The sequence below is a fragment of the Prinia subflava genome, chromosome 2, assembly GCF_021018805.1.
Source record: "Prinia subflava isolate CZ2003 ecotype Zambia chromosome 2, Cam_Psub_1.2, whole genome shotgun sequence".
In the NCBI taxonomy this organism is placed as follows: Eukaryota; Metazoa; Chordata; class Aves; order Passeriformes; family Cisticolidae; genus Prinia; species Prinia subflava.
In genome coordinates, this window is record NC_086248.1 from 31,379,710 (window position 1) to 31,393,638 (window position 13,929).

Sequence of the window (13,929 nt, forward strand, 5' to 3'; positions counted from 1 at the left end):
CAGCAAGAAAACACAAACCAACCAACAACTAACAGAAAAAAAAAAAAAGCCCCCTGATGTGCTACAGTTTGCTGTGAGGATTTAAACAAACCTTTTGAACTCTTGTTCTGCTATAGCATGGTATGAGTTTTTTGTAAGAGAATGGGTGTTACCACTGTACACATGGGGAGAAGCTCCTCTCTCCACAATGACAAAGCATTTGCTGAAATGCTGCTACATTTCAGTACATGGCACACATGCAACTCCCTTTCCTTCTTTTGAGAATTCTAAACGTCATCACTGTGGGTCACTATTTTTTAAGTGAAATTAACTAGTATTGTTTAAAAGAAATTACTGGTTTCTTTTCCTTTCCACACCTTTTTCTTACACCTTTCTTTCACTTTTTTAGGAGGTCTCTTTTCCTTATCTTCCCACAATGCCTCCCTGTGTCATTCCCTGAAAGGGGACTACAGCTTTCACTCCTCTCCCAGCAGACCAGGACATGCAGACCATTTTTTACATCCTGGTAAACCCAGGATGTGGGTGGCTGCTTGGACTTTTTTTCAGGTGTGAAATGTGAAAGTCCAAGCCTCACAATAAAGACCTGAGCTCCCTTTCATGAAATGCAAGGGTCATTTATTACCCCATTCTCTCCCCAGTCTGAGAGGCTCACAACTAAACTAAGAAATTATTTCCAGACCTCCTGCTTTGATCTGGGCTAGTTTTGAGGCCCACTTGTGCAGTTGTCACTGCTGTTCCACCATGGCAGGGCACAGTGTGGCAGACCCACACTGCCCTCAGCCATGTTTCAGCAGCTGTGGCCTTTTCTGAGCAGGGGCACACACGTAAGGGTGAGACTCTGCCCTGTTCCCAAACTCACCGTCCCTTCTGCCTACTGGCATTGCCAACCACACAGATTCAAAATCTCAAAAAAAATCTTCCATAGTTGTTTTTCAGGACATTTTAAAGCATCATGGAACCAAATCATCTAGGGATCAGAGAGTTCAACTTCCTTGAAGACATCAGAACTGTATTTTTTTCTATTTTTTTTCTGGTTTAAATTAAAGCAGAGCATCATGTAATGGCAACTTAATTCCTTGGTAAGTCCTTATGAAAAATCCCAGTCAGCAAGGGTCACTCAAGCTGCCACCATTGCTTTAACAAAGCAGGCAGGACTGGAGACATTGGTTACCTGCTGAGCTTGCAAGAGACAGGCATCACCACAGGACATTTCTGTTCTCCAGGTGCTCCCACTTCCTCCCTCCCCACACCCCATAGTGGCTCCAGAGCTGCCAAACACCAGCTAATTTGGGCAGTCACATTCGGCTCACCCCTCCTGTCAAAGGTTCTTTTTCTCCTCCTCCTCGAGTGCTTGTCCTGAGCACTCCCAAAATAACAACAAGCTCACAAGCTGACAGCACCCTCTTTGCCCCATGAATTACTTCTGGCACGACTGAACCTGAGGGAATGGTTCTGATTTTCCTGAAACATCTTAGTATTGACATTAGTCCGGTTTCTATTCTAGTATGTTTTGTTCTTGAAGCTTTCTGGTCACATCCCTGGTCTTCCTCCATCCTTTTTTTGCTGTGCTTTACCAGTATGGCTGATTTATTGTAACCTACAACTCGGGACATAGCTAAGCTTCTCTCTGGGGAGCTCCTCTAAAAATACATATTCTTGTCATGCAGACTAATTCAACTTCTATTCCTACTTCTCCCTGCACAATCTGGTTTCTAAGGAGGGCTATTTAAGTCTTCTTATTCAAGGCTGCTGACATGATGTTCAACACTGCAACATCTCAGAGTGTCAAAGTCACTACTATGTTTATTCTTGTAACATTCCAGGTTGTTATTAAAAGTGGAAAAGTAGCTTGCTGAGAGTCACACAGGGAGTCACTGATGTGAAAGTCAGCAATTTAACCAGCATTCTCCTCCCTGGTATGACAACTATCACCTCACATTTTAAGGTAACATTATTTTTAAAAAGAACAAATTTCAAACGTGACATGACTATTTTGGAGAGGGAACCTGAATTTAGCCAAGTGTTTCTGGTGAATAAGGAGTCTATGAGATGTCCTGCCACTCCTACAGCCTTGCAGTTCAATCACACTCTTGCAGTGTGATTTAGACTTTGTTTACACAACTAGCACTGGTGGTAACTAAATTAACCCTCCTTGTGTGCAGTTATGCCTGCCTTATTTCTAGACACTCACTGCTATCCTGGAGGGATTTTTGGAGCTGACATCAACAGCGTGTAGAATTGTTCCCATTCTACTTATTCCTTAACAAACTGTTACAAACTGTTGTGTTATCTTGAGGGTATTCACTGAACATTTCTGTAGATTATTCAGTTTATTTCTGTTTGTTTTCCTAGGTTTCTTTTGTGCTGAGCTACGGAGAAACTCATTACACTGTCTACAGATCCCATGTATTTCCCTAGCACTCCATTCATTCTCAGAGACCTGTAGTGATAATGTTGTGTGGCTGGTCCTGACACGGAGCAGGGGCTAGACACTTGTATCACTGCAGGGAATTTGTTTTCTTGGGATAAGGCAGCTGCGTCACCATCACAGAGAGGGCTCTGAACAGTTCCTCCTGGGCCCCTAAGTACCACAGCAGTACAATCTTGTTGTTTAAGTTCTGTAAATTTTCATTTGCAAATAGATGGAATTCTGTACCCAAGACACTTACATTCACCCCCTCTATCTTTCTAATAAAAAGCTGTTCCAAAATAATTCGGGGTTTTAGAACGTGTTCTCTGAAAGCAAAGGAAAATCAGTTTAGGTAGTATTTTTCTCCAACCCACTAGCTACATTTGAAACCTCTGCCCATTTGGATACAAGGCAGGGTAGTTAAAGATGTTTACCTGGTGATTCATGGTCGAGAGGTTTAGAGTTTAGCTTTAAAACACTCAGCTTCCTGGCCTCCTGCTAAAGCACTTCTTGTCTGTCCTAGCCTATTTTGGTGTCTTTCGAAACACAAACTCTTCTTCCTAAATCTCACTACCTTTCTCATTATGTTAACCCCACTGAAGCTTATGGCAGCTTTTTTTTTATTAAAAAGACTGCAAGGGTGTATGACAAGTGTGTGTGTGTGTGTGTGTGCACAAGACATACCAGCTCCTCCAGTTCCTCTCTGCAGCCAATTCTGACTTTGCTCTAGAGAAGTACAATGGGATCTGAGACCTCTGTACACTACCAGCTATAAGAATTCCCTCTCCTTTTCCCCTCCATATGTACAAATGATGACAATATTCCAGTTGAAGTTCCAGTTTTGGGAACATTATTTATCTAAAGAGAAGATTACCTGTCTTCAGTGGTTATTCTTAATAGGTATAAGAAATCCTATGTGGAAAGACTGTCTGCCACATCCTTTGAGTGTCACAAGGCCTCTGCTTTGTCCTTGTTCCATGCTACAATAGTCACTAACAGGCAGATAAAGATGCTTCCAGAAGTTGTGCTTTTTAAAATTAGTCTTAGGCTAACCAGAACTCCATCTAGGAATCATGTTTGCCATATGTGCATCATGCTCTGCTCCTGATTAGAGTACAATTGGAAAGAGATGTTCAGTGAGAAAAGGAAACTCTGCAGTGGAAACAGTCTCCAGAGTTTCCTTTCTCAAAAGCAGCATTCTTCCTTATAGACTTATTTTCTTATTACTTACATTCTCAATGCTAGCCTTGCAGCTGATTTGATTACCAGGATAGAACATACTTAACATTTTTCGTAATAGTCTTGGCAGAGAGATGGCATCTCAACAGTGCCTAATTCTAAATGTGTGGCTTTCAAACTGAAGGTAGCAGGCAGAAGGAAGAGGGTGTGCACTTTGAAAGCTGGAGTAAACTAAGATTAAAAATTATATTCAAGATTTTTTGTCCATATTATTCTTATTTTAGGACATAACACATGCAACAAAATTAAACAACAACAAACCAAAAAACCAAAACAACACTACAGATGGGGGGTTTTGCAATTTTGAAAGTGCCAAAGACCTGTGATATGTTACTATCAACTAACTCTCAAGCCATCTTTCATTCAGTGTATTATCTATTTTGATACACTGATTATCGTTTCCTGCAAAATGTTCTGTAGCCAGCCACGTCCAAAACGTTGTGACCCAAAGATCACAAAGATGAGAGACCTTAGATAATTTATAAATTAAAAATACTCAAGATATATGAAAATAAGCAAAGCCCTGAGCAACCTGATCAGACACTGGAGACAGTCCCACTTTGAGGGAGACTGGATGACTTCTGCCAGTTCCTTCCACCTCAGTTCTGGCTCTGTAAATAAGCAGCAGCCCTGGTGCAGAGAATACGCTGCTGTGACCCTGCCTTTCACTGTTTGCACTCTGATGCCTTTCACTGTTTGCACTCTGATGCCTTTTGCTCTCGGATTCCAGCCTGTGTCTCGTGCCACTGGAGGCAGCAGTGGTTCCCACAGCCAGCTGCCTCAGAACACGAGGCTGCCCTGCTGCCATGTGTGTCCCCCGAGCACAGGGACATCGTGTTCTGCGCTATGTTTGACACGCGTGAGGACATCCAGCATGGCATCACTCCCTTCCTGCTGTCTCCCGCCCAGAGTCAAAAACTGGAATGTATCGTTTCCTCTAAAGAATTTTATTAGCCTGAGGAACTGAAATCCTTATCTACTGGAATAAAATCCATGTTTCTTTTCATTACAGAACTCCTTGTTGAAAAATAAACAAGAGAAATAACACACTGTCGAAGAACTACTGTAACCTTTACCTTAAAAGTTAGATCCAAGAGGCTTTCCAATTACAGAGGATGAGATTTTCAGGATAAGCATGAATGAAAGACAAAGGAATAGAATAACTTCAGCATGAGAAGTATATGGTTAATTAAATTTCAATCATCCCAACACAAAAGCAGTCATCATTAACCACATGCTCTTTCCCACCCTTTTGTTTATGCCCTTGCTTATGGCTTTTAAAGGGTTATTTTTTGAATGATCTGTTAAAAAAATATAAAAAAATTTATAAAATCTGGATTATGTATTTTAAAAGTAAGGATGTTCTTTCAGAGACATAGCTAGATAGTGTGAGGTTTTATGAATACCCTTTTTACTGTGTTCACCAAATTCAACCTGAGGATAATTTGTGTATGTTTTTTTTCAGTGTATATTTGTTGTCACAGTAACTGCAGTTTTCCTAATAAATGGAAATTGCATCGTTTCCTTAGCATTCAGGTTGTTGCACTGAAATAGCACCATGAACTCACCATTACTTCTCCCTTCCTGTTGTCAAGTTAGATCTCATTTAGTTACAGGAGCAGACACTAAAACAGGTTAGTTTAGATTTGTGTGCATTAGAAAGCTGAAGCAAGTCTGCTTAGTTGCATTACATCCTATGACTCATGCCTGTGTGGGAAAGACCTTATTTTCACAGAGATCTCTTAGATAAACAAGGCAAGTTGGCAGCAATTCGATTACACTGATGCAAGCAGTCTCTGCTTTCTGTTGTATTCATTTGCTTTATATTTTCTGGAAAACGCAGGCTGATAAACTCTAGTGAGAATTCTTCTACCAAGGACACATGAGTTTTCATTTTCAATTACTTATTTTTTATAATAGGAGCAGCCTTAAAGCCAACTTCTAAAAAAAACCCCTATTATGTCACTGCAATAAAATCCATTTTTTATCAGTTGGTTTTTTTTAAAGTTTGTTAGCAAAGCTGTAGCTCTTGTTGTCGACAACCAAAATACACTAGTCAGTTAGACACCTCCCTTCTGCAAACATACAAGCCTCTAAATACTGTGGACTTCAGTTAGAAAATGGATTTAGATTCCAAAATATCACTTTTACATATGCGCTGGAACAGACTTTTGAACAGCATAAATCACAAAACATTACACTCTTTGTCACCATTTCCCCAAAAAGGAAAAGCAAAGAAAGTCACCATTATTGTATTACAGAGCTCTAAAAGTGTGTAAGTCAAACTGGACAAGTTTATTGCAAGGTTTCTGCTCTTGTTTTGAAACCCCACCAGTTTATATTTGAATGACTTTGGCGACATCTTAGACAGCTGCGATTTTAATTGTCATTTTATCAGCTTTGAAATGAAACTAATTTGGACAAAGTGCAGCGATCCTTGGGATTCACACCCCCCTTTGCCTCTGAGCACACAGCAACCAGACGGGTTGTCCATTTAAGGGAAAAAGTACAAGCTCCAGCCTATTTCCCTGTGCTTTGGATATGTTTGTCCCACTCCTTCAGCAAAGCATTCTGTAGTGCCAAAAAGCATTTCCTTCCTTGCAAAAGTCATGCGTGCACGCACACATATACTCCCATTTCTGATGCAGGTCTCATTAAGCTTTTAATTGTGTTTTCTCTGTATTTCTGAGAGTGGAAAACATTGTGAAGGATGCCACAATCTATGTAATCTTACAGATTACCTTTAGAGCTACAATTTGCATGCTTTACTTGTGAAAAAGATTCAGAGAGATAGTCCAGACAAAGCAGAATGAGAATCACAGGGCAAAGACATCTTGAATTTTTAAAAAAATAAAAAAAAAGCACAGCAGGCCCAATTTAGGAAGTCTTTCTATTTGCACTTTTATTAGTACGTATTTTTACTATGATGTTGAGAATAAAAAGTAATACAGAAAGTACAGATTATCTGCAGAAGCAGGAGGAGTAGGTGCAAAGACCTGAAATAAAAGGGAAAATCTAATCAAGTGTCCTGAAATGTAGGATTTTCACAAATACATGAGGCATCACACACTTTCACCATGATCAGAGACTCTCCTGAAGAGGACACAGGCACAATTGTTTCTGCCCTTCACCTCAAACATAACTACAGAAGCATGTTACAAGCTCTAGTGTCACTAGCTTGGTACAAATACTGGCCACTAAGCAGAAAAAGAGAAAAAAAAGCAGAAAAAGGCTAAAAAAAGATCTTAATATTTTATGAAGTGATTGTTTTTTCAGTTACCTAATATGCTCCAAAATTAAGAAAAGCCTGCTGTCCCCAAATAATTACCAATATTCTGTATAAAATTAAGAAACAACTTCCAGTAGAAAACAATGAGAGAAAGGAAAACAGAAAAGGCTAAAAATAAAAACTACCACAATAGGTTGATGAAGCTGAAAGGTTTAGACATTTGGGCTTCTTGTAAAGAAGTATTTAAACATTTCTATACAATAGAATATCCTTTTCTTATCTTTCTAGCTTTCAGTCATTATCCTAGGTTTTACACACTAAACATTTTTGGTGAAATACAAAGTATGGATAGATGCAGTTCCTTCTCATTTATAACGTTGTTTCATCTGGCTTTTTCACAAATATTCACTTTATTTCTCCAATTGTCGTTTTAGATATGTAGAACAATAACACCCCTGCCCCAAATTCAGTTTATACATTTAAATAACATGGCCACCTGCAATGACAGACCTTGAGAAAGGAAGGAAAGAAACAGGAAATTGTAGGAAAAGTAAAATATTTCTTAGAAAAATATATTTGGACAGGAATAGAGATGATCTGTTTTGTTAAATGCTCTTGAGGGACTACTGGAAATTTATCTGCTAATTCCTGAATACAAAAACTTGGTCTTATTAAATTCAAAGGAAATCTCATTCTGGATTTGGTGGCACAAACTTGACCTTTGACTGGCACAGCTCCGAGGCACATTTTTAATTTCTGCCTGGGGGTACCTGAACTGAGTTAGATAAGATTACCAAATGTCCTAAATTAAACATGTATGGAATCTCTGCCAACAGAAAGATCCTGTATCAGGAGGAGTTTCAGTGATACACCTCTATCAATAAGAAGCTTTTATTATATAAATGTCTATAGTGGTGAAATTGTAACCTAGAGGAGCAAAAGAGGGCATACCAGCAAAACAGAGATTTTCCTAATATACTAATGCTTAGTCCACAGTATGCTTCCAGGAAGCACATCTGTTTCTTCAGAAATCCTACTTTGGCTGACATAGTTCAATTAATATTAATGTTTAGTCTTTCCATTTGTGTCAGGTGTGACAGTGAGCGGCACTACAGAAAACTCAGATGTCATGAGGTCAACATCAGTACACTAAAACCAGCAGCATAAAGGGTGTACCAGTAAACACCAGGGCCAAAGGTCAACAGTCTACCAGATATGAGAGGGAGGAGCTCAGGAAAATCAAGGCAAATGTAAGCAGGGACAGAACAGTGCTGAGCTTTGAAGGTGGATTTCAAGTCTTTGAATTTGGTGTTAAAAACAATCAGATCCTCTATAAAGAGACTGAAAGACTGAGGTGATGAAAACACTCAGTTAAGAGGGTGACTTTAGCTGGGACTAGATCAGCTAAAATTATAACAAAATTAATATAATAATTAAACAATAAAAATTCATAATAACTATAACTGAAAATATTATAATAAAATCAAAAGAGCCACCGACAGAGTCTGGAAGTGGATTCAGATTGGAAGGAGTCTTTAGCACCATGAAAGGCACCATTCATTCCCCAGTTATGTAAATATAAACAAAATTAAAATGATGCATAAGGGGGGAAATCAATGGGTATGCTATGTCTACTTGTCTTCCATAAAAATCACTACAATGGACTGTATCGCCAAAACATAAATTACTTTTTGATTTGATATAAAATTGACCTTGGTTTCATTGTAGTCATGAGAAGAATTGGCTACCTTTCAAATATGAAACCATCTGTTGAATAGCCACGTTATATATTCCACAGGTTTGATTGGAAAATCCCAGAGCCTCTTTGTGGACACCTGTTGAAAAGAGTAATTTTAGCCTCCTCCTCCATTTTGAAGTGGAAAGGAAGACAGATGTATGTAAAACCACAATTCCATGTGTTAGAGTTTGAAGTTGCTATTAGACTGTTCAAATGTGACTTCATTTGACAGTTATCAGGTTGATAACTTGCCTTTTGATTCAAAAAACTCTGCTAAAAGTAAATTGTGTAAAAAAGGGGAAGTTGTATAACCACACATTACACTGAGCAACAATTAAACCAAAAAAGGAGTCAATATTACCACAGCATTTTCCCAGATTTTACCATCCCTATATTTTCAGAAGGTCAAATTTGTCATTTCTCCACCGTTTAATTTGCCAGATGTCTCATTAAGAAACTAATTTTCACTCTAATGTCAAGATGACTAAGACTGTACAAATCATATTGTCTCAGATTTATTTCTCACTGTGCAGCCTTCTTATGAAAAAAATTAATTTCTCAGGATATGTCCTTATTAAAAAGTAATTCCAAAGTTTCCTTTTGAGACTTAGATTTGGGATACCATAGTGCTTTAGTAATCCCACAATAATGATTATCACATTAAATGACAGTTGCCAAAAAGTGTTTCTGTTTAGTGCTTTAGTGTGCCCCTTGCTATGAAATAAAATGTACACTGTGTTACTTTTTGCTTTCAAGAATTTTCTTCCATCCAAAAGTTTAACTTATTTTATCATTTCACAAGCAGTTACATTCTCAGTCACCAAGTACAAGTTGCTTCAGAGTATTTTAATTCCATCCAATCCATCCACTGCTAAGATGTGGTATTGATGTCATTTATGTAGTATGCAGGGATGCAACTAGAATTATTTAGCAAAAGCAAGACATTCTCATCTCCCTGAGGCACTCCCAGAGTCCACAGACCAAGTGTCAAACACCACAGACAGTCAGCACAGACTCAGTTCATTCCTGCTTTAGGACAAATATTTTTCATCTGAGACAATTCTACACAAATCTGTGAACAGGGTTTTAGCACAAAGTGCATTCTTTAAATCTCTGCCTTCATAACTGAATTCATATTGCACATGAACTTATAATCAGTGTGTCTCTTAAAGATTCATGCTCACTGGATTTCTTTAGTTTTGCAGCAAACAGCTTTAAAAGAGGTGGCAGGGAAGAATGGAATTCATTCTCCAATTGATCAAACAGCTTTTGTAAGATAAGACAAAGTAAATCACACTAAGCAATTCCTCCCCTAAATTACACGACCACCATGGGGCCGTGGGATGTGCATTTCCAACAACAAACAGGCTTCCATCCTGCTGCCAGGCTAAAACATCTGAGAACTGGTTTCTCATTTATTTTGCTGAAAGAAACAAACACTTTAACAACAACCACCCAGCTCAAGCACACTTAGGTACAATGAACATAAGGTCAGTCCCTGGGACAGTTGCATTATGCTGCAAATCAAAGCAGCAGAGATTAATATTCATTCTATGTAAATAAGCACAAGAGAAAGAACCAAGAGCAGTTGTCACAAAAGCAGTGTGAAAGGCACCAGGTGTGTCCTAAAAGTTAGCAAGGAAACAAAAAGTACAAATTCACCGGGCCATGAACTATTATTTGCTTACTTCTGTTACTAAATGGCTGTTTCCTTTTCTTTATCACACAGGTTGTCACTGTTTTTAATAGCTGCTAGACTATCACTGGTCAGAGATGATACGTATTCTATTATTAAATGTTGATTAGTCTTCTGTCTGCATGTAAGCAGATATAAACAAGGTACATGTCAAAATCTGCACATTTTTTCATATTACTACTAGCTATTTTATTATGCTTGTTCTCAGAACTGCAAAAGTTATTTAAGCAATGCTTTTCTATCATGAAAACATTAAAAAAACCCTCTAAAAGTTTTATCTCAGCTTTCACCTATTGACATTTCCAAATCATTCAGAAGATCGTTCAAAGAAGGAAAGAGACAATAGACATTAGAAAAGAAATTTTTTGTGAAAAAGACACCAGAAAATAAAGGTTCTTGTAAGAAAAAATGACGGAGTGGTAAACTCAGTCCTACCTGTCAGCAACACGGACCTAGGATTATATCCTTTACAATGCAAGATCGCAGTAGCCCGTCCCACAGCACTACCACAGGAGTAGAATGATCCAGCTCAGGAGATCACAAAGACAGGAACTTTTCCCGCTTTTCTAGGTCCACCAGCAGTTGAAGTAATGAAGGAAACAAGGTAGGGAACAGAAGACCGGAGCTGCTTCTCGCAGAAATCCCAGGCAGGAGAAGCAGGAGGTACACTCTCTCTGTGTCTCACCCAGACTTTTGTTTAAAAGTTTTTCAACTGTTGCTAGGTGGTGTTAGGCTTTGGCAGTTTAGTTCTCAGATTGTATTTCCCCTCTTCTGGTCTCTTCACACAGTGTTACAGCAATGACTTTGTTGAGCTCAGCTCGCTTGTGCTATATTTAACCAGTGTTCTCAGCAAGTCAAGCCTGTCAACAGCTGAGAAGTTTGGAGCAGGCTTTACTGAGTTCCTCAGCTGCTGAATTATCAGTGGATGTTGCACTGCACAGCCCAGCTACTACATTCACTGAAAGATTGTGGGGAAACTGTCAAACCCTTTTAAGGGCTTCCAGTGACTTCACAGGAGTAATTACTATTTAGAGCACTAAGTACAAGATGTGTATTTAGGCATATATTTTAGACTGCTAGAGAAAGAATACTTGTGTTCACTGCAGATGAGTTCAATTATTTATACAGTGAGAATTTTCCTAAGACAAGTAGGAAGTTTATAATTTGAAAGGTATGCACTTTACTTGAGGAAAAATTACACGTGGGAAGAACTTTTTGCAGCATAATTTCTTACAGAGCTTAAATATACTAAGATGACATGGAGAAATTAATGAAAGGCTTAGGGTGGAAAATTTTCACTGTGATATTTATTCCAAAGACAACCTTTTTCTCCCAAACCAAGAGCTTCCTGCAGTTATTCCTACAGTGTCTCTCACTGAAGGAAAGGAAAGCCACACAAATCACAATGTTTGATAGGAGTATTAGGAACACTTTACTCCAGGGCTGTATGCATTCTGATGTATCCACACCCGCTTCTGGATCTAATTACTGCTCCTAATTCTAAGCCATAAGTCTCTTAATCAACAGACCAGAAGTAACATTGGACAGCTTTCAGACCACAAACTGTCATGATATCAAGCCTCAAAGATGTTGCAGATCTCAAGACTCTGGAACAAGGTTCTACCATCTCACAGCAGAATAGCCTCTGTAAATGTAAATGTCTCTGGCAAGAAAAAGTCCCTACCCCAACAACTCTGTACTGTTGGGGTACTGAAGTACTGTTCTCATCTGAGCAGTACTTCTGAGTTAAATGCAGAAAGAGCCTCCTTTGGAAAGCTTTTCTCTAGTGATGACTTGTGGTATTGATCTAGGGTTAGAAGAAGAGGTAGGGAAAGAAAAAAAACAAGAAAGAAAAAAAGCAAAATTATGTTAAAAAATCTGCTTGTTGATATTTATACACAAGGACACACCAACCTTGTAGAGCAAAAAAAGATTCAAGCAGGTCATAACAGTACCCTGGAGTGATGCTGGGTCTCTGTGCAAGGAGTAGGATGGGGAGTGAGAAGGTGTCACACTGGCAATTCCAACATGCAGGAACACAACTTAGCCACAAGGATATGAGATAGCAGAGGGTGAGTACAAGCCCTTACAGGAAGCAGCTGTGGGATTAGCTGTAGCCTGGTGCTCTAACATTGTCTCCGGAATGAATTCTGCTTGATCTGTGTCATTATCTAAACAAGCAAGGAACAATGAAAAAATACTTTCATTCCCAAGTTGCCCATAAAGAGAAAATGAAGTAAATATTATGTATTATGTCAAGTAACTGATATTTAGACAGTGATGACACATTTATGAAAGCACCAAACACTTCAATAATGTCAAATATATTTTGTTTCGGAGACCAAGTAATAATCACTAATTTCCATTTGCATTTCAAGATTTGACTTGGACAGAATAGTTAGAATGTATAAAAATGGGAGAATTTCTGTTTTTCAGAAACAGTTATTTGGAAAATTATTTTAGAGACATAAAATGTATTGGCATAAAGATTACTGCTATATGCTTCCACTTTGCACTGAAGTGAGATACATGTATCCACATTCTAAAAAGAATCTCTAACTTAGTTCCCTCATGTAAAATTTAGGTGCTCCAGACAATGAGTAACTTTTCAACTATTCTGGCTTTAACTTCTAGCTCAAAGTACAGTATTAACAGTAATTTATTCATTCAAGTATAATAAATCAGGCAAACAAAACAATTAACTTGGCTTATAGATCTCAGAAAAAACCAAATGATTCTTAGCATTTCTCTCCCATTAGTTACTGGCATGCTCACTGAGTGGAAAACAATACAACTTCTTAGGAGGTGTTCTCTGCTGCCAGCCCTTGTGGGTGGGTTTCAGTAGTGACCTGCTGGTTCTAATCTGCTTATTCTTGCACACTTGCAAACTCAGTCCCCAGTTCTGCACCATAGATACAATCCTCTAACACCAGGGGAATTTCAGAAAAAAAAATAGGCAAAATAGAATAGATTGCAAGTGAGTCAGAAAAAATACAAACAGTTCTAGTATGAGAAAAGGTGTAATTAATCAGCAATACTGGAAGTGTAAAATTTTTAACTTTGTGCAGTATGAAAATGGTTCTCATCTAAGTTTTTCCCCTACTGAATGACAGAAAAAAATAATTATAACTAGACATGTTCTGGAGGGTGGGGAGTAAAAGGAAAAACAAAACCGTGGAAGAGACTTTTTAGTTTAGCATCCTACATTAGGTTCTAATGTCAATAAAGAGCATCATCCAAAGTCATAGTGACACCTTCCAACTAAGTCTAAAAAGCAAGTTCCTTCTAATTTCTGATGACTACGTTATCTCTTAGTCAAGCAACCAAGATAGGGAGTCCAAAGTAAATAACTCTAAGAAAATTTGTAATGGAAGCCAAATATCTCAGTATTATTTAAATCAAACCACCAAAAGCCAGAGCAATGTAAAAAAAAGGGAACAAAATGTGGCACTACAGAGAGAAGAAGAGCAGCAGCAGGACCTGTTACCATTTTCAAAGATAATGCTAACCATAGATACAGATGAGACTGTCACTGTTCACAAAATCATATTTCTTTGTACTTACATTGCTAGAAAATGAAAGAAAAATTTTTATGATATGAGCTGTTCTAGAGAAAT

The 13,929-nt window shown here is 38.3% G+C and overlaps 1 protein-coding gene across 8 annotated transcripts in view; it reads right to left on the reverse strand.

Annotated features, from left to right (window-relative positions):
* Positions 1-11,241, reverse strand: part of FILIP1 (filamin A interacting protein 1) — a 101,340-nt gene extending 90,099 nt beyond the window's left edge. For 2 of the 8 annotated variants that reach the window (XM_063389489.1, XM_063389488.1), the window contains exon 1: positions 10,765-11,241. The gene's annotated coding sequence lies outside the window, so the exon portion shown is untranslated. Of the gene's footprint in view, positions 1-8,626; positions 8,714-10,747 lie in introns of all 8 variants that reach the window. The other 6 variants (XM_063389486.1, XM_063389484.1, XM_063389483.1 and 3 more) reach the window with 4 other exon arrangements.
* Between the last annotated feature and the right edge of the window lie 2,688 nt (positions 11,242-13,929).